Here is a 23504-nt window from a genome sequence, read left to right on the forward strand (position 1 = left end):
TAAGCTTATAAATCAAAATTGATTTTAACTAACCCATTGGCATTGATTACTGCTGTATGATGTTATTGAGAATATAATAACTTAGTTCTCTAAAATGTTATTTCAGAAATTACTCACAGCTGGTAATAAAAAACATTAATTTAATATGCGGGCCTTTCCTTGCTAAGTTAGTTTGTACATTATAACTTGCAAAAACCAGACACAATTCTTAAATACGAAACTCTTTTCAAAAAGGACAAATTCAAGAAGTGCATGTTTAAAACGGCCAATCAAGCAACCCTGGGCAAGAATATGAAAAGGACCTTTATTTAATGTATATTTGTTTTAGAATATCATTTTAATATATGATCATTTTTAAAATCGTTCGAAAAAAAGCTCATAGTAATTCCGATACACATCCGTGCATAATGAAAAAAGAGGTCAGTAAAACGTTACATTCAAAAAAGCATTCCAAAAGATGGCAGGTGTTCGTCTGAGCTCCAATCCCTCGTCCCCTTCCTCGCCAATCTTTCACGAGAAATACCCGTCTGGCTGAAACTACTGTCAATAATTTTCCCCACTCTTTACCAGTGCCTAAATCCAAACGTAGATTCCATGAGCAAAGCTTCTTTCTTAGAACTGCACGCCAGTGGAACTCTCTGCCGCTTGCCTGTTTCCCACCTGACTACAACTTGGACGTCTTCAAGTCCAACATAAACAAACTCCTGACAAACCGCCCCCTTAAGTAAGACACTCTATCAAAACCCCTAATACTAATGATTACCACAATACTATCTCATTGATTACTGTACACGCAATAACCCTTATCCCTGAGTGGCCTTCGGGTCTTGATAAGTGGTGACCCCCATGTAAAAAAAAAACAGCGCAAAAAAGAAAAAGAAAGATTTTCTGCCAAGAAGTGCTGGATTGAATAAATAAATTAAAGAGAGTTTCTTACAATGTTATTTGCATTGAACTATGTAGCACAATATTACTTTCTGCGTATTTACTAGTAACTATTGATTCATTAAATTTTGGTCAGTTTTATATTTAAAACACAATAGACACTGTTTTCATAGAAATGTTAATAAACTCATATTTGCTGTATCATATTCATTTTCTATTAAAAAAATAATTTTTTTGCACTATCTAGAAAACTATCAGCTTTTTCTAAACATATTTGTTGATTAAATATTTTTTTCATGCTGTGGAATTTTCGAGAATTCTGCTAGGTTTAAACCATCATCTACAAGCAGAATTTTTCATTTTGATTCCAAATTATGTATTTTCAAATAAGTTTTCATTAGTGTTGTGTCTGCACAAAAAATTAACAAGAACACGAAAGTAAAGGTATACAATAATATATTAGGAAGAAAAGTTATATACATATTTACATGTCTTCAGATATACTTTAGTTGGAGATATTCCGGCAGGTGGCGTGTTGCATGTCTTAATGGTGGCAGCATAGGCGTCTTGCCTATTTGACGGTCGTTGCCGGACTCCTCCGGTATTGGTGATTGATACCTTTATATAGCTCACTCACCCGCTTATGTCAATTAGTGGGCGTCTCCACAACAGTTATAATACCTTTACTTTATATATCATTTTAAAGAGCTTTTTTACCGTTGAAACTAAATCGTTGTAAAACAAGTATGTCTTTTTTTTTCAGAAAGTTGAATACAAAATGGGAAAAAAGGCAAATCTGCACAATTTTTTAATCAATTAAAGTTAGGCCGAAAAGCTGCTGAAATAGTTCCTGATATAAACGAAGCGTTTGGCCCATGAACTTATACTGCATGCACTGCATGCACAGCACAATGGTGGTTTAAGAAATTTCGTGGCGATGATGAGAGTCTTGAAGATAATGAGCGTAGTTATTGACCATCGGATGCTGACAACGATTAATTAAGAGCCTTAAATTACATCCATGCACAACTTTTCGAGAATTTGCTTCTGAATTATATACGCCGATTTCCAACACATTAGGGAAATTTGAAAGAAAACTTGATAAATAGGTGAAGTGCCATTTCTCCTTCTTTTACTCAACAAGAACGACCCGATCTCGACCGGGTTGTGACTTGCTATGAAAAGTGGATTATTTACGTCAACCAGCACGTTTACCTCAGAGATTAGACGCCGAGGAAGCTTCATGACACTTCCTGAAGCCAGAGTTGCACCAAAAGAAGATTATGCTGAGTGTTTGGTGGTTTGCGACCGGTCTCATCCATTACAGTTTTATTTTTTTTTTTAGTAGAGGTGATGAATTACTGTCAACAAATGGATGAAATGCATCAGAAACTTCAACACCAATGCCAAGCATTAGTCAACAGAAAAGGCGCAATTCTCCTCCACGACTCTGCCCGGCTGAATGTTGTTTAACCGACCCTGCAGAAGTTGAACGAATAAAGCTACGAAACTCTGACTCATTCGCCATACGCTCCAGACCTCTCACCTACCGACTACGATTTTTTAAGCATATCAACAAAGTTCTGCGTGAGAAATGCCTAAAAAATCTAAGCGATATAAAAATGCCTTTAGCGACTTTATAGCAACTAGATCGCAAATTTTTTACATTATTGACAAAAATACACTTGCTTTGTGTTGACAAGTTTGTTGATTCTGGTAGTGTTTATTTATTATTATAATTTTTTGTTTGAGTTGAGTTGAGATGTTTTCATCGGAATTTAAAAGTAAAAAAAAACAAAGTTTTTGTCAACCTGAGAAAATGAAAGATTAACTAAAATCCAACGAGTTAATTAATGCTTTATCTGAACAGGATGGAATACTGTTGCCATATCTGGGCAGGAGCAGCTAAAAACAGTCTATCCTGCCTTAACAGAGTACAAAATAGACTTCGTGGCTTAGTGGGGGATGCCCTTTTCTCTACCCTGCAACCTCTCTCCCACAGAAGAGACGTCGCGAGCCTATCCTTGTTTTATCGTTATTTCCATGGCAGGTGCTCGTCTGAACTCCAATCTCTGGTCCCCCCTCGCCAATCTTTTCTGAAAAACACCCGTCTAGCTGAATCCACTGTGAAAAATTCTCCCACTCTATATCTGTGCCTAAATCAAAACGCGGATTCCATGAAAAAAGCTTCTTTCTTAGAACTGCACGCCTGTGGAACTCTGTTCCGTCTGCCTGCTTCCCACCGGACTACAACTTGGATGTGTTCAAGTCCAACGTTAACAAATTCCTAATGAACCATCCCCTTAAGTAAACACTTCGTCAAATCTCCACCCTAACGTAATGTACTTGCAATAACCCTTATCCCTGAGTGGCTTCCGGGCCTTGATAAGTGGTGATCACTGTGTAAAAAAAGAAGAATATTATATACTAAACGAAAATATTATTTCATATAGCGAATAAAATGTGAAATAAATAAAAATGTAAAACTAAAACTATTTTATTGTATTGAGTATATATATATATATATATATATATATATATATATATATATATATATATAATGTCTGTGTATGCGTGAGTGTCACGAAAATATGAATGATGTGGGAAAAACAGTATCCACTCAATATAACCAGTAAATATCTGTTTCCATATATATATATATATATATATATATATATATATATATATATATATATATATATATATATATATATATATATATGGGGGTGCATGTATGTATATTTATACGAGTATGTTAAAGGAATATTGTCTCTGTGTGTGAGTTCGTTTCCGATTGATTCCTAAATGCCTCGACCTATTTTTATGAAATTTCACACAAATGTATTTTATCTGCCTGACAACGCTTTTAGATAGGTTTTGTATCATAATGTCTTACATATATATCGATGATCGATAATCAATCAAACCGAGAAAAGAAGAGCGTTTTGACTAAAGTTAAGACACCTTATACAGCATATAATAGCAAGTGCATTTCATAAGTTTTATTACTGCATAAGCGGAATGATCTAGCATATAAAATCAACAGTAGGTTCTTTTACATGACAAGGGGCGCGCTTGAACCGAGTGTTTCTGCTTAGAGTACAATTGAATAATGATACTTGATTATTGCATTTGAAACTTTAATCTCATCCATTATATAAAATATTTTTTTATAAAAGCAACAATTGGTTCTCTAGTGCAATATAAACTGTTGTGTATTGTGGGCTAAGTCACTGCGGGAAAGTATGTAAAGCCTCCTTACGCTGGGTCCCAAACTAGAGCAGACAATTCAGATTTATTGATTAATGAACAACTTCATCGATTTCGATGACAATGAAATACAAGACGGTGAAACATTAGTTGACCCTCATTCGATTCTGGGAAGCCTCGGATCTCCCGGCTTGCATGTATATTCCACTCACTCTCTATCTCTCTCTTCCCCCCCCTTTTTTCTCTCTCTACAAACAGAGAGATAGAGTGTACTTAAGGGAAGCCTATTTAAATATTTGTGTTACATTCCCAAGTAACTGTGTCAATAAAACTAAAACGAAATTTCATATTTTATATTTTTGTATATATATATATATATGGGGGCACTAGGTTTTGCTGTCCCATCTAGGGTCTGCCGGCGGCCACCTGATAGCACTAGGGCATCACTATACTCTTCAGCACATCCAAGTACACTTGCTGTTGACTTTCAAGCCGACCTCGAAGATGTGAGATTATAGCATGTGGCCCTCACTTGAAACCAGACGAAAGACCATAACCGTGGTCGAAACTTTGTTTCCATTACCCTGTGCACGTCCCTTTTATTCGTGAAAATCCAGGAATACATTTTGAGCGTAGTGGCAATTGTCCTGCGTTCATAACTTCTATCGGTAGAGAGCATGAGTTGTACAGCGGCGCATCTCCGATCTTGCTCGTTGAACATTTTGTCACTTTCAGACATGATAGAAGGCTCCTATCGTTATTTGAATTTATTCACAACTGGACAACTGATAAATGGTTTGCAACAAAAAAGAGATCCGGTTTTTTTTCCAATCGGAAATAAAATCATGTTTTCTTTTCTAGGGCGACAATTTTATACTTCCACCCTGTATTGGTATGTGATACTAGTTTATATATCGATAACGATCAATTGATTATTCTATGTGATTATTTAAACTCTGCTTTTATGTTCTCAAACAAACAATAGTCTGTTGTTTTTTTATGAGAAAATGTTCAAATAATTTTAATTGTTTAATCAATAAATATTTTTTTCTGTTTTATTTTTCAGGTACAAACATTTTTTGTTTCTGTTCAAGACGAAGGTAACCAATTATTACTTGTAAACGAATTTACGAATGTAAATGTTTTAGTTACCTATGAAATTAGGTATGTAGTTTTCACTTTATTTGTTTTTTGTTGCCGATAGTAATTATAAATTACATGATTTGTTTGTTATTCCGTAATGCTATTATTTTGGAATTCCATAAATTTACTAATTTTCTCAATATTGATTTATTAGGTGTCCATTTAATTTGTGCAAAAAGTTATTTAAACCTCAACTCAGGATTCGTACTAAGTCAAATTTTCGAGAATAAAATTCGAACGGAGATTAAGATATTTCGACATGATATTTTGAACAAAACGATTACAAACTATATGCGAGTGGCCAAACTGGTTTAGCGTAAAGAACATGCCACATACGTGTCTTTGAGACAGGTCGCTCAAAAATGTTTTCTATTCAATAATCAATGCTACATTATCACAAGTATAGGTAAGTGGATATACACACGTAATTTGCGTAGTTCTAGGTTACCCTTGAGAAAGGTGTAGCATTCGTTAGCCTTCCACTGGAAAATTACTATAGAGAGAGTAAATGGTATTTCTCATACATGCTGAAGAAAATACATCTAGAAAGAGGGATGGGGGATTTGCTGAAAAGTCAAACTGAATGGAAAGGACCTGTTGGTCCTTTATGGCAACCTTTTTGCACAAAACACTGTACCCAATTTATCATAAGCTTGCACGGAAGTAATAAAGTCCGGAAAACCGTGATTAGAATACTCATGTCAGTGCGCAATCTAGACAAACCGGAGATAGCAAAACATGTATGATTACACCGTGTGGAACTATTTCTTAGCTAACATTTTCTTAATGATTTCTTACTCAGAAATCGCGTAAAGTAAGCATTAATGTTTATTCATGTGGCAGAATAATTCATGACGGTCAGAAAAATTGATTTTCATTCTAAAAGCAACTGAAAAATATTTACTAGAGGTTCTAAATTTGAATATTTGTAGAAGTAAATTGATTCGTTTTTTTTTTGTTTTTTTTTTGTCGTCCAAACCTGAAAATATTGCTGTTAATGGCTGTTTATGTGATTCCATTGATTTGATTTTAATGTTTGCAAATTATAGCTGAAAATAGTTTAATCCATTAAATATTAGCCACAATATGTACCCAAGCATAATCGTTTATGATACAGAACAAACGAGGCTTTTTTACATTTTTATTTATACACATTTTAGTTTTCTATAAAATATGCATAATTTTTTCTGAGAAAAAAAACAAATCAAATTAACTATTTTACCCCTACAGCGTTTAAGTTTCCATAAATGTTTCCTTTTTGGTGAAAAGTAATCGAATATTAAATTTCAGTCGCATATTCTTTCAGTATTTTTTAAATGAGAAAATACAAAGTCACCTCGGCTTTACTTTTGCTTGTCCCGGAATCCTCGCTTTCCTTATTTTCTTCTTTAATCCTAACATTCCATTGAGAGTTGTTTCTAACAAAATTAGAAAGAATTGCTATTTTCTGGATCGAAATCTAATCAATCATAAAATATTAATCGTTTGGTACTTTTTGACCTTAAATTAGTATGTGTAGCTCGTTATATTACATGCCTACATGCCATATGTGTAGCTATTTCCATTATAAAGCGACCGACTAAAACGCATGCGTAAATAAAAATATCGCTAAAAATTTCAATGATGAACTAGCAAATTTAGATGTGAATGTGTCTCTGAGATATAGGGCTACACGTATGCTTTTCCTTACTATCTTTGCTGGTATGATATATATATATATACATATATATATATATATATATATATATATATAGCTAAAATTTTCAATGTGAATGTGTCTCTGAAGTTTGAAATAGAATTACTATATCTTTTTCACGCAAAAATTTGAAATAGAATTACTATATCCTTTTCCATATATATATATATATATATATATATATATATATATATATATATATATGGAAAAGGATATAGTAATTCTATTTCAAATTGTAGCGTGAAAACGATATAGTAATTCTATTTCAAACTTCAAAGACACATTCACATCTAAATTTGCTAGTTCATTTAATATATACACACATATATATATATATATATATATATATGTATATATTCAATGAACTAGCAAATTTAGATGTGAATATATATATATATATATATATATATATATATATATATATATATATATATATATAACTTGAATTTTCTCTTCGACCACCGAACGATTCCATCTTTTAAAAAGGGAATGACAGGTGAATGTATATATGTATGTGTGCGTGTGTGTGTGTGTGTGTGTGTAAGAGTAAATATATGCATATGGGCGTGGCTTAGAAGCTAAGGAATGAGGGTGGATAGTTGTACGTTTTGGTAGCACCCAAGTAATATATATATATATATATATATATATATATATATATATATATATATATATTTTAGTTTGGATCTCATTGAAATATATTAGGTTCAATATAATGATCGATAGAGAATTGTCTCTATAATAATAAATACGTAATTAAAATATCATATTTAAGCGTATCCTACAACCGGTTAACGCCGTTCGTCCTGCTAGTTAGATAAAAGAAGGATAAAACGTTGTATAACATTAACTTAATGTTATTATAATATGCACCAACATCCCGGCCATTTTCATTTTAATTTATTTCATTCTTTATGTAGCCGAGATTATGTAGTAGATGCACCATAATAGATCGCAACCGTTTTAGAAAAGAATATATATTTAAAACTTGTTGTAAAGATTCAGAAATTCTATTTCAAACTTTAGCCTGAAAAAGATATAGTAATTCTATTTCAAACTTTAGCGTGAAAAAGATATAGTAATTCTATTTCAAACTTTAGCGTGAAAAGGATATAGTAATTCTATTTCAAACTTTAGCGTGAAAAGGATATAGTAATTCTATTTCAAACTTTAGCGTGAAAAAGATACAGAAATTCCATTTCAAACTTTAGCGTGAAAAAGATACAGAAATTCTATTTCAAACTTTAGCGTGAAAAAGATACAGAAATTCCATTTCAAACTTTAGCGTGAAAAGGATATAGTAATTCTATTTCAAACTTTAGCGTGAAAAGGATACAGAAATTCTATTTCAAACTTTAGCGTGAAAAGGATATAGTAATTCTATTTCAAACTTTAGCATGAAAAGGATACAGAAATTCTATTTCAAACTTTAGCGTGAAAAGGATATAGTAATTCTATTTCAAACTTTAGCGTGAAAAGGATACAGAAATTCTATTTCAAACTTTAGCGTGAAAAGGATATAGTAATTCTATTTCAAACTCTAGCGTGAAAAAATACAGGAATTCTATATGAAATGTGCGTAGGACATATAGAAATTTTATTCCAAATTTAAGCGTTACAAGGATACAGAAATTTATTAAAATTTATGCCTTAGTAAGATACATGAATTTCATTTCAAATTTAAGCCTAACAAAAACACAAAGTATATTTCAAACTTTAGCGTAACAAAAATACATAAATTTTATTACAAATCACAGTGTGACCAAAATTTCATACATACTACTTGAAGATGTAGCGTGATGAATTTAGAATAATAGAATTTCTCTCGATCTATATGTTTAAAAATAAAAATTATATTTTAACCTGAAGTGGTACAGGGAGACGGACAGACAAAACCTCTCAAGGAAATGCGAGGACGCGTTTAGAAGAAATAGCGGTCACTTTTGGCGAGGAAGCTATACGAGAGCAAAAGGCAACATCTACTAATCTGAAGATAAATGAGTCGTCGGCGAGTTTGTGCTAAGCCGGATTTCCCTCACTTAAACGTGATCGTGGTTTAGGACTTGTAGTCGATATTCGATATTCGTTTTGCGTTCCAATTTCAACAGAGATCACACCTCCTCTCTGTCTTCCTCTGGTTTACAAACACATGTTATCTAGCATTGATCATATCCTCGTCCAACCCAACTCTGTTCATTAAGATAGATACACGAAACTTAATCAGTTGGTTCCCATTGACTTGGAAGCAGAGGAAGGATAAAAGGAAGTAGAAAATTTGGCTGATGATGATGAACGACCAGAAAAGGGTATTGGATATCTGTGACTGTAATTCCTTATCTCTGTGGTTGCGTTTGTAGGCAAATATAAAAATGTATAACTCGTGGTTGAATTTGATTGGTTGTTTTAGTTTATGGTTTACCGATACGTTTTGAGTTATATAATTTCGAATTCGGTTCTGCGAGTAAATGCTATGCTTAATATTTTCAAAGCTTCACACATTACTTATCAGCGTTGGTATTTTGTACATGAAAGTCTGCAAACGCTAGTTATTTGTCCATAGATTAAAAAAAGTTAATAATCATAGGCACAGTGACACAATAAGATAAAAGAACTTAGAATTGATGTCACTCTTCCTAAAAGTTGCAAATTAGGGTCTCAGCACTTGTAGTTTAATATCATACTCTGAACCGGTTTGTGTTGAGAGACAACTTATGAAAAAGAAAAATGGTTTAATCCCGAAAGCCTGGATAGGATTGATTTCAGGAGAGTCGTATGAAGTGAGCACTTTGCAGAATGTTGTGCTAAACAGGTTACTATTGAGCAAGGATCGCGTAAGTTATACACTCTGTATAATCGAATTAATGTATGAAACTTACTTATAATATTGTCTCAAGTAAAATTCCCCATTTTCTACTTATGCAAAAAATAGTTTTCCCCCGTTAAAGATATTTCTAATTCTCCTGCTTTCGAGGATTAAAAACACTATTTTTTTTCTATAAATGTAAACTATATAATTATATTACTTTTTGTACATGTAATGCAAGGGAACCTGTTGAAAATTAAATATAAATTGAACGATAACGAATATACCAATAGGAAATATTAGCTTAATCTATGATTATCACCATCGCCACTCTTATATAAAACGAACTTTCTCTGTATGTGTATCTATGGGTGTCTGTGAAGGTTCTTTCGCTATGGAATCGGAAGCAATTGGGCAGATTTTTATGAACTTTCACGCAAATGTACTTTATGTGCCTTGCAGTGTTCATATCTTTCTTTTGTATCGGAATGCCTCCGGTAAGTATCGATAACTGATAATCGAAATAATCCGATGAAAGAAGGAATATACAATTTTGTTCAAAGTTAACACCTTACAGAACATCACAAGAAGTTTTATTACAAGCCTAAAGGCCCAACATACAAAATTAACAGTAGGTTCTTAGATATGACAGGGGCGCATTCGAAATAAATGTTTTTGCTTAAAGCATAATTGGACAATGATACTTGACTTTTACACTTTAAACTTAAATTCAAACCATTATCACCGCACAAGTAGTAGCACCAGGGTTATAAAATAGTCGGTTCTTTAATATAGCAGAAGCGCGTTCTAAATGAACGTTTCTGTTCACATCAAAATTGAAGCACGATACTTAACTTTTGCATTTTTAACTTTAATTCCAACAATTATATATAAAAATGATTTCATAGAATCAACAGTACGTTCCCTACATGGCAGTGTAGACTAGAATGTATTGTTGAGTAATTCACTGCGTGGTGGCATGTGAAGCTTCCGTCCGGTGCACTAAGAGGTGCTTCAATTAGCACAGGGAATCAATCGATTTGAATGAAAATGGAGGATTTCACCGATTCTGACGACAATTAAAGTACTGGACGTGTGGAACATATGTTGGTCATCATTTAATCTCGGGCAACGTCGGCTTCCCATGGTAGTATCTAATATTTCCACAGTATTACTAAAAATATTTTGCCAGTAATGAGCTAATATTTTTTTTTAGATTATTTATATTTAAAATCGTAGACTTCGAGACGAATAGAAAGAATAAGAGTGCGACAAGACATACCAAAATGAAATGATTAAACGGAATTTGAAAGATTTTAGCTTCAGAGTTAAGTACAAACAAGTGGAGCATGCATGGTCTCCTGTGAGTGCAGAGCATACGAGACAAAAAAAATGACTAAGTTAAGCATTTATCTCAGCCCTCCATTTAGCCCAAAAATCCCCAGGGGACGTCAAATCCTGGTGAAAATGAACAAACAGTGCAGTTTTAGATCTTAACATATGTAAATTGGAGTTCTGCACCATGCAAAAAAGAAATGAATAAGTCCATCATTTGCCCCCCCCCCCATTTAGCCCCAAAACTCTCCAAGGCCTTAACATATTTAAATTTCGGTTCAGCACCATGCAAAACCGCTGAATAGACGTACACAGAAAATTTTGGACAAATATGGTAAAATAGTCCCAAAAAGGTTTTTTTTATTATCCCTAAAAGAGCCCTTGGGGCACACCCAAGAATTATCGCGAATTATAGATAAACAAAATTATATAGAAATCAGTTTGTTGCAACTTTTCAGAAAGTTTTATAAAAATCCAAGGCATCCATTTTTTTAATAAGCATAAAAGTGTCAATTTTAACCATTTTAACTCGAAAGGCACCCCTAGGATGGCAACCGGAGTTTTCCCGTAAAATTCGTTCTATTACTTTTTTACTCATGTAATGTTTAATGTTTGTGAAAACTTTCCAAAAATTATTGGGTATAGTTATTGAGAAAAGTGTGGACGGACGAACGGAGAAGGGTTAATTTACAGGTCCACCCTCTTTTTGTCGAAGAACCAAAAATCAGGTTAGAAAGAAAATAAGAACGGGGACAAGTTCAGAAAAATCTTATATTTACTAACATTCACTGACAAGAGTATCAATGTGATTGGAAAGTTTAAAGACGGAAGATTTCAAGATTCGAAGTCCAAATACGATCCGACATCAATATGATGAAAGCATTCTAACGCTATAGAAACACAAACGGACACTATATAAATATATATATGTATATATATATTTATATATATATATATATATATATATATATATATACATATATATATAATTGCCCATGGATAGATATGTCGCCATTTACATTTCCCAGTGTGTTTATATATAGCGAGCGTATTTACTCCGATATTCGAAACGTAAATGGCCGGTAATATAATTCATACACAAGTAGGATGTTTTGCTGTAGATATGAAAGTTATTGGGGGTGTGAGTTACACCGTATTGTTTGTTTGTTTATTTGTTTTAGTATGAACAACTCTATCGGAACAAACGAGAAATTTAAGTCGTGTTTACATGAAGAAACAACGGCCACATATTACTCTATTTAATTTGAAGAAGATATTTGCAATTCGTTTGTCTAGTTTTGTTTTTTTTTCAACATATATCTTACCCTAATTTAAATATAATATTGATGACAAGAAACATGAATAAACTAATTAGTAAAGCGTAACAAACCAGAGAAATTACAGCTTATTTAAGAACATATAAACTTCTCTCTTTTTTTACTAAACAAGATGGCGGTTCTATAAAATCACAGACATATTTTTCTTCTCAGTTGGTAATCGTTTTAGTACCAAAGTGCATGGGAGTATGTCAAGGAGGTGACGTCTCGTATTGATCCGCCTCTGAAAGTACCCTTGTAATCGACAATATCGAGCCGACATGGGACAGGTAGAGACGAATTGTGTTTCTCGCAATACTTAGTATAGCGCAAATAGTGATGTGGACATCGCGTTTGTGAACGAGTTACTCCTCCACCCCGCTAAAACATATTTCGAGATGCACATTAACCACTTTCGATTTTTTGTCCTCTGTCTCTGCCAAATTACATTTATCTTGGAAAAACAACATTTATTTTCTAGATTTCATCTGCTGTTGCTTTTCCGTCCATATATATCTACTCCTATTTAGAAATTGATCTGAAAAACGGAAATCAGTGGTTGCACAAAAGCAAATTGTCAATAGTAAATGCAGTTTAAAACGGGTATAATGCGTTTTATTTATATAGCAATCATTTGGCTCAACCTTTTAAAAAACATGTTTCAGTCACAACCATATTATAGCTGGACTTCCTCAAAGCCAACGCCAGTTAGATCTTCATTTCCATCATATATATATTATTATTAGATCAGGGTTAAGGTTTCGAATGAAGCAAATTTCATTTGTTTCCATCATATTTTCCCTTTTGGTAATGGTTTCAACCACTTGTTTGATTAAAAATTGGATAATATGCGTAAACGCTTACTTTCTTAAGTGGTTTATGATTTCGACTAGGACTGTATATATATGACATTGTCCATGTCTATGTGTGAGGAGCGGTCTCTGCCAAGTTACTCTGTCAATCTTTGGTCCACATGCTTGTAACTTGCTATATAGGGGATTCATACCTGTGGAACAAATTCGATTTGGTTTCAAGTCGGAAAAAAATCTCTGCTAAAGGGGACAATATTGAAAAATATTGGGATTTACCAGATGTAAGTTCACTAACCGTGTTACTCCTACTCAATTGCTAATATGCATTTATAATTTTAACAACGTTATTTTTTATTAGTTGTATGTGCTTGTGGATTTAGCTTAGATAGTAACGAATAACGCTGGAGATTCATATTTTATTATTCTTTATTTTTGAAATCACTGCAATATATTGCGCACACAATCGGTAGATGATAATTAATATGAAATCTACATTAATTAAAATATAAAAGTTAAACGCATTTTCAGGTGAACAACGGCAAGTGGCCTGCTTGTTTTAAATGAAAATAAATTTACGGGTATTTATCAAGTTATTGACTCAATCTCCTATAACATTTTGTCGGCATCTTCGGGCAGATTATTTAAGTAGATTGTCTGAGAATTAATACAAAATAAATCACCCTCTTCCCTTTCCTATGTTCAAAGTGGCTGTTTATTTAGAGAAACGATTGTTAACGTGAGGGAAAGAGGTGATTTTATGTCGTTTTAGGTTTAATATTTTTTCTAGATCTAATGCATTCCACGCTGTCATTAGAATTTGTTGTTTTCTGACAGCTAATTGGATAATCGCTCTGGCATCTTCCGCTACTTTCGTAACCTGCCTGATATAGCCGGCGCGAAGTTGTCAGATATAGTGTCATAAACAGAATAAATATTGACTTACATTTTCATTTTTCAAAAAGTCATTCATTTATGTAAGCATCATTTTAGATTTTGGTATATCGACAAACGAAAATTTCTGAACGTAACGATTTTAAGAGCAACACAATAGTCGGCGGGAATTCCTAGATTCGATCCTCAAAACGAACAACTCCAGCCATTCAATATTCTACCCTATCGATGAGATAATTCGTTTTGAAAAGGTTTTCAATTTTGCACCTCAAGCGTGTTGAGGGCAACCGTACTTTGAAACTTAACAGTGTTGTTCTGGGTATGGGGTTGCTTAAATCCGGATGAGTGACTAGTTTAATGGAAATGTGCCACTGTTATCTCACCGTCTTAGGCGGTGTAATTCCCACGTGTGACACCGGTGATAAGTGTTCTCCGTTGTTTGCCAACAGTCAGTACGATTACGGGCTTAATATAAAGCCGTCGCCAGTCACCAGGTGCACGTCACCTGCATCGGACGGCTGGACGTAATCCATTTTTATGTCAGATCAAGTCATGTGCAATTTTGATGCAATAGAACAAGAAGGCGAAATGGAGAAAGAGTAAGAACGGATAACGAGATAAGATGTTCTTTATTTACGTCAATTCGATTTGTGCGTTAATCACGAAGATTATATTTTAAACTTTAACGCTGTGAACTAACGAAATGCTATTTCAATTCAAACGTGTTAGACCGACCACAATCCTATTTCAAACTTAAGCATGACAGATCGACTAATATTTTAGTTCAAATGTGAATCTGGCAGATACACCAACATTAATATTTAGACTTTACAATCACGTATTTATGAACATTCTATTTCAATCTTCAAGTCAACTACCATACGAAAATTTCATTTCAAACTTAAACGTGACTTACATATTTTATTCTTTACACGTTTGGGCGTATCTAAAATAAGACGGGCACAGTTAATTGACGCATTTAACGATGAAAGTGAAAACGTAGCTTGAAAGAACGTTAGAAATTCTGCATAACAGGCCAATGATTTGTGTAATGTTGGGATGTACTTCGAATAAAATAATTCCATTTCATCGTTTAATAGTGAAAAGTAAATTCGTGTGAATCAGGACGTTACGACCTTTTTCACCGGCATGGTTTCGTTGCTGGCATTAGTTTCCTCGGCTCCATTTTAGAATCAGCTACTTACAGAAGGTACCGCGTAAAGGTTGTCAATATCCATTAATGAATGTTGTGCGATGGACTTGATTGAGTTTCAACTTGGCACACCCAGGTAATCAATCTGGCAGTGCTCGAACGTCATTTCAGAGTTAAACATGAACGAGCAAAAGTTGGCGTGTTGGCAAGAAACAAAATGTAGTATCTCTTCAGATGCTAAATTTCATCTTTTCCGTCCAAGAGCGACACATTTTTTTCTAGAATTGTAACATAGTGCGGACGGCGATATGCAAATGCACGCGAAATGATGTTACCAGTAAAAAAATGAAAATAGAATATAAAAAGGAGAAAGAGGACGATCACGGGATATGCGTGGATCATAAACAAGATTATGTTCGAGATCGCGTGAGAGAGTAGACGACGTTTAAGATCACGATAGAGAAGACGATCACGTGGGTGACGTCATGGCCGTCGCAACGAGGAAATAAATGTCATTGATACAAAGAAAAGGCGAGTTGAAGTTCTTTTCTATTCTTTGTCTACTTTGCGGCTGAGGCCACAACTGTTGCGCAACGTTACAGAATGGGGCAATTTTAATTTCTCTTCAAATCCGGGTTGCTTCTCTCTGGTTAACGGATTTCGTTTTCCCCTATTAAATTATCCGATTGTGTGTCTAAAGCTATTCCATTGGAGAGACAAATATTCATACCTGACAGACAGGACCTATTCTTAAAATGACCGAATGTATAAACGAAAAACTTGAAAGCATTCATTTATATCGTATGAATCAAATAAATATATTATTGTCACTATCTCCTCTGATATTTTTATAGTCAGGGGTTTTTTTTTCTATAAACAAATCGGGCACTTATGTAACATTGTCTGGGAACCAACACCCATGTTGTGTGCAGTTTCAGTCGTAAAGGAGACCAAGACAAAAAATAGGAAACAACTTCAACTCGTTTTTTTCTTTGTAGGAACAACATTAATTTCCCTGTTGTTACAGTCGTGTCGTAAAGTACATGATCTACAACGTTTTCCACGCCTCTCACAAGATCTTGAACTTTATTTCGTTTCGTACTCCACGTCTCTCACGTGATCATTCTCTTTTTATAGTCTACCTTTTCTTTACCTGTGACGTCATTTTACATACATTTACACACGCGCATGCGCGCTATGTTACATTTACAAAGGGGGAAAAGATTAAGGTTGCCAACATACTAAGAGAAAGTGTTTCTGTGGAACAATTTGGATTCAAACTTGGAACAGTCAGTTTCTTATAAGTCAGTGTTATAAACCACTAAATCATCGTCACCACTAAATCATCGTCACCACTAAATCATCATCACCACTAAATCATCGTCTCAGCAGAAATATTGCTTGACAATAACGAGTCTCTAAATAACGACTAGCAAATCTTAAACGCACTATTTTTTAGTATTTGTAAATCACATTCTGAAAAGCAAATACATCTCTACACAGTCTTACAAACAGACACATTAGCATCAATAAGATTCTATAACATTATATCATATATATTGCAATCCTGTAAAATAAAAACACGAAACATGTGTGTCCTGTATTTATACTAGTGTGCTTACCCGTAAGTATCTGTAGTAATAAAGATTTGTCAGCGTAAGTGACTGTTTATACGTATATATGTTTGTCTGTGAGTGATCTTAAAATAAGTCTTTATGGTTTTGTAATTTTGTGTGAAAGTGTGGGTGTGTTTTATATCTTTCTGATTTTATCTGTCACAGTATTCGTATTATTCTAGGTGAACATGTTGAGTGTGCCATTGTGTCGATATCCATTTTATCAAGTTATGATCGAACGTTCTTGTAATTTTTTTGGTTGGAACGAGTGTTTCGGGAGATACTAAATCGGACTCAGTTACTAAGCGACAGATTCGTAGCTTGGTCACGCCCAACGCAATGTTAGAACATGATCCTGTGGTGAATGACAACTGAATATGTTCCACAGATGAAAGGTCCATATGTCTATTAAAACATCTTATAAGTAATAATGTAAGTAAACTTGTGTTAATTATAAGGCCTTCATGACACGCTTACAATATCTGACCGGGTTTCTCTAAAAACAAATTTCGACTTGAATTCAGCTAAGGCAGAAAAATAGAAGATAAAGATTAAAATTAGAGCGAATGTGAGAATATGATATTATCCATATAATGCCTGAAGTGACACGAGCAGAAGATAAATATTTCTATTTCGCTTGCGCGTTGCTTGGGTTCAAACATCTTTTTCGAATCTCTATTTCTGTTCTCCCGGAGAATCTCAATTTCTACTATTATATAAAAGGCACGTTTTCTATGTGTGTGTGTGTGTGTGTGTGTGTGTGTGTGTGTGTGTGTGTGAGAGAGAGAGAGAGAGACAGAGAGAGAGAGAGAGAGGGAGAGGGAGAGAAATATACTTATGGACTCGGAAAATGGCTGGTCCGATTTATTTGATATTTCACACCAAGGCAGTTGAGTAGGTTTCTTATCGGAATACGTCTGATAGATATCAAAAATCGGTAATCGCAAAAAATCCGATTAAAGAAGAAAGTTCGATTTTTACTAAAGTTTACACCTTTTTTTACAACCTAACACCACAAGCGCATTTGAGGAGTTCCATCACCGCAGATGCTGAAATGGCATAGTGTATAAAATTAACGGCATGTTCTTTGATAAAATAGGCGCGCGTTCGAAATGAATGTTTCTTTTTATAGCACAATTGTACTTATGATACTTGCCTTTTATACGTTTAACTTTAATTCAAATGATTATGCAAAAATTATTTCATAAAATCAACAGCTGGTGCTTTGATAAGACAGGGGCGCGTTCGAAATTAATGTTTCTGTTAAGAGCACAACTGAACAATGATAGTTAACTTTTATATTTTAAACTTTCAGTGAAGCCATTATATGAAAATAAATGTATAATATCAATAGTAAATTGTTTACGATGCAATATAGACAACAATGTATTGTGGACAAAGTCAATGTGGAAAGTCATGTGAAGCTTCCTCTTGGTGCATCGCTATGGCTCTCCAACTAGAGCAGGCAATAAATCGATTTGGTTAAACAAAAAATAGGGGATATCATCTATTTACATGACAATAGAAATATGGGAACGGTGAAAATGTGTTGATCCTCATTCAATCCCGAACAATATCGGGTCTCTCTGCTTATATGTGTAACTTTACAATTCTGTAAATTAATTAAAAAGAAAACAATATGACGCCACATAGTAAAAGTGTTGTAATTATTTTCTTAATGTTATCCTATTGCATAGCAACTATGAAGACAACTGTAAACAACAACAACAACAACAAAGAATAACATGAGAGAGACGTTGCAACTAATAAAGCCGATAACAAGGAATGCGCCAGTCAGTTCGAAATAATCTGTTAAAAGCAATTAGCTGGTCGACTATAATTCTATACAATTACAAAAATCCAATGTTAGAGAAAATGGGCAGGCAAAAGGAAAAGACAATGCACGTTTTCTGATATTATTATATAATATTTTATGTGTATTTTTAATATACATAAAATATTATTATATAATATTTTATGTGTATTTTTAATATACATAAAATATGATTATATAATATTTTATGTGTATTTTTAATATCCATAAAATATTATTATATAATATTTTATGTGTATTAAAAATACACATAAAATATTATTATATAATATTTTATGTGTATTTTTAATATACATAAAATATATAATAATATTTTATGTGTATTTTTAATATACATAAAATATTATTATATAATATTTAATGTGTATTTTTAATATACATAAAATATTATTATATAATATTTTATGTGTATTTTTAATATACATAAAATATTATTATATAATATTTTATGTGTATTTTTAATATACATAAAATATTATTATATAATATTTTATGTGTATTTTTAATATACATAAAATATTATTATATAATATTTTATGTGTATTTTCAATATACATAAAATATTATTATATAATATGCTATGTGTATTTTTAATATACATAAAATATTATTATATAATAATTTATGTGTATTTTTAATATACATAAAATATTATATAATAATATTTTATGTATATTAAAAATACACATAAAATATTATATAATAATATTTTATGTGCATTAAAAATACACATAAAATATTATTATATAATATTTTATGTGTATTTTAATATACATAAAATATTATTATATAATATTTTATGTGTATTTTTAATATACATAAAATATTATTGTATAATATTTTATTTGCATTTTTAATACACATAAAATATTATTATATATTATTTTATGTGTATTTTTAATATACATAAAATATTATAATATGATATTTTATGTGTATTTTAATATACATAAAATATTATTATATAATATTTTATGTGTATTTTAATATACATAAAATATTATTATATATTATTTCATGTGTATTTTTAATATACATAACATATTATTATATAATATTTTATGTGTATTTTTAATATGCATCAAATATTATTATATAATATTTTATGTGTATTTTTAATATACATAAAATATATTATATAATATTTTATGTGTATTTTTAATATGCATAAAATATTTTTATATAATATTTTATGTGCAGTTTTAATATACATAAAATATTATTATATAATATTTTATGTGTTTTTTTAATATACATACCTGATTTCCTTAATGATATATAATCAAGAGCATATAATAATATTTTATGTGTATCTTTAATATACATAAAATATTATTATATAATATTTTATGTGTATTTTTAATATACATAAAATATAATTATATAATATTTTATGTGTATTTTTAATATACATGAAATATTATTATATAATATTTTATGTGCATTTCAAATATACATAAAATATTATTATATATTATTTTATGTGTATTTTTAATATACATTAAATATTAGTATATAATATTTTATGTCTATTTTTAATATACATAAAATATTATTATATATTATTTTATGTGTATTTTTTATATAATAAAATATTATTATATAATATTTTATGTGTATTTTAATATACATAAAATATTATTATATAATATTTTATGTGTATTTTTAATATACATAAAATATTATTATATATTATTTTATATGTATTTTAATATACATAAAATATTATTATATAATATTTTACGTGTATTTTTAATATACATAAAATATTATTATATAATATTTTATGTGTATTTTTAATATACATAAAATATTATTATATATTATTTTTGTGTGTATTTTTAATATACATAAAATATTAATTTATAATATTTTATGTGTATTTTTAATATACATAAAATATTATTATATAATATTGTATGTGTATTTTTAATATACATAAAATATTATTATATAATATTTTATGTGGAATTTTTATATACATAAAATATTATTATATAATATTTTATGTGTATTTTTAATATACATAAAATATTATTATATAATATTTTATGTGCATTTTTAATATACATAAAATAGTATTATATAATATTTGATGTGCATTTTTAATATGCATAAAATATTATTATATAATATTTTATGTGTATTTTTAATATGCATAAAATATTATTATATAATATTTTATGTGCATTTTTAATATACATAAAATATTGTTATATAATATTTTATGAATATTTTTCATATACATAAAATATTATTATATAATATTTGATGTGTTTTTTAATATACATACCTGATTTCCTTAATGATATATAATCAAGAGCAGAGCGATTATCCTGCGATGTTTCACATCATCAGAAAATAACATAGATTAAAATTAATTGTCGTATATAGAAAGACATATGAAAATTACAATTACAAATGGAAAATATATAAATATATATATATAAACTGGCATGGCAACCCGGGTCAAAATCGTAACATATTTTTAATTACATTTCTCTTTATCTCTCTATTAGTTTCTATATTTTTCGCTCTTTCACTCTTGCATTTCCCTCCTCCGTCAAAACCATTCTGCTCTTTAGACACGTCCACAAAGACAACTCTTGTTTATACAGATTTTTCGAAGAATGCGTTCGCATAAATAAAATTTAAAAAAACAAAACAAAGTGATTTTTCTTTAGAACAAAACCGTTAAAAGTAATAAGCTCTGACGAAATCTACACAAGTTTAGAGTTAAGAATTTTCTTTTCGTGAATTTTAGATATTCGTCTAAGGTAACGCCGATAAAAAGTATACTAACTTTGTGTTTATGTGATGTAAGTTTTTACTTTTATCTGGTCATGCATATAGAAAACTGTCCTTGATATGACAGACAGCAAAGAAATATGAAAAGGTAAACAAAGAAACCGATGTGACGTCATTTGTAGAGCTAACACTTATATGTTGGGCATTGTATAAAGGGAAATTGTTAAGTATTGAATGGATTGGTAAAAATATTTTAGGGATATCAAACGATGTATAAAGCTTAATATAAAGCATTGCATTGCGGACTCTGCTTTAGTTTCTACACGTAGAAATTGGAATGTGATTGTAACGTTGTCCACTTTTATATACGTTGTCGCCTCAGTCGCAAAATAGACAAAGAATAGAAAAGAACTTCAACACGTTTTTCTTATTGCACAACGAAATTTATTTCCTCATTCTCTCATTACCGCTGTGACATCCCTCACGTGATCGTCTCTGCCGTGATCTCCATTTTTAAATCATTTTTTCTCTCTACATGTGACGTAATTTCGCATTCATTTACATACGCGCGTAGCGCTATGTCACATAATATTGAAATTGGAAGGCATACAAAGAGTAAAACATCTAATACAAAGGATAAGCAATTACAGTATAACAAATGAAAAAAGTAGGATGAACTACTTTACTACAAAGAAAATAACTGAGTAATTTTTTACGAATCCCAAAAAATTCATTAAATTTATTAGTTTCGAAGACATTTAATTTTTTCAAAAGCGACTATATATTTATACGTTTTAAAAATCACTCAATTTCTGTACTAGTAAAATTGATTTACATATGTCGACTTTCGGTAATCAGTGTGTCTCTCTGTTAAAATCTGCTTGAGCTAATAATGATGAAACAAATAGTGCGTTTTCAGTTAAAGTATTTTCTCGCTAGAAAAATAGTCAGATCGTTATTCCGCTCATGTTATATGCAAGTGGTATGTGCGTATCTTTTTTTTTTAATGTCAATATTATTATAGTTTACGTTCACACATTCATCTATTTGGTACAAATCCGCCAACATTTTTTGCTCTCAAATGCGGACCCATAATAAAACTATTTCAAAACCTTCACATAAAAAAACATTTACAATAAAAAAGGCTTGTCTAAAAGTGATGAAATTAACAACATATATACATATATATATACACATATATATATATATGTATCTGTACATATATATATATGTACATATATATATGTAATTGTGTGTGTTTGTGTGCGTGTTTGTGTGTGTATGTGTGTGTGTAAAAATAGAAGGCGTGTAAAATAAAAGAAAATATACGAACGCAAGCAACTTTGGCAACGCGGATCGATAAACGAAACATTCGTCCGTTTTATATGCAGATGTTCCTCCACATATTCGTTGAAGCCATCGAACAAAACACAGGACAACGTTTATGGAAATGTCTTTCGTGAAGACGATTTTTTGACAGCAAATGAATACAAAGGAAGTGAATCAAATAGAATGCTTAAATATATTTTATTTTCGGGAGGGGTGGAACAATGTCTAGAAGGAAACCGTGTCAGTAAGGTTAACACACATATAAATACACATTTCGCTCACATATGTATACAGTTCAAACATACACACAAACACACGCACATATGTACATACATATATATATATATATATATATATATAATATATATATATATATATATATATATATATATATATATATATATATACTGACAAGAAGATCCAACATGTTCGGGATTAAATAAGGATCAACAACTCTTTCACCTTCCCATATTTTTATGGTCATTGAACTCAGAAAAATAGCCCTTTTTTAAAATAAAATCGATTGTATGATGTTCTAGTTAAGGTTTTCCTCAGTGTACGAGTAAGTAGTTCTACATGCTCTCCGCAGTGACGTGATCCACAATACCGTGTAGTCAACTTTGAACAGTATAGAATCTACTGTTAATTTTACAAAATCGTTTTTTATGTAATGGCTTGAATAAAATTTTCAAATGCAAAACTCAAGTGCTGTAGTGGTAATTTTGTTCTAAAC

At 31.2% G+C, this 23504-nt stretch overlaps 1 long non-coding RNA gene across 2 annotated transcripts in view; it reads left to right on the forward strand.

The window, feature by feature from the left end:
• The window catches only part of LOC145293095 (uncharacterized), a 1048662-nt gene that overhangs the window by 469962 nt on the left and 555196 nt on the right, over nt 1-23504 (forward strand). For both annotated transcript variants that reach the window (XR_013869661.1, XR_013869663.1), the window contains exon 3: nt 5162-5259. This is a non-coding gene — a long non-coding RNA (uncharacterized LOC145293095). The remainder of the gene's footprint in view (nt 1-5161; nt 5260-23504) is intronic.

This window comes from Euprymna scolopes, chromosome 2 (assembly GCF_053919585.1).
Source record: "Euprymna scolopes isolate OS-2025 chromosome 2, ASM5391958v1, whole genome shotgun sequence".
Classification (NCBI taxonomy): domain Eukaryota; kingdom Metazoa; phylum Mollusca; class Cephalopoda; order Sepiida; family Sepiolidae; genus Euprymna; species Euprymna scolopes.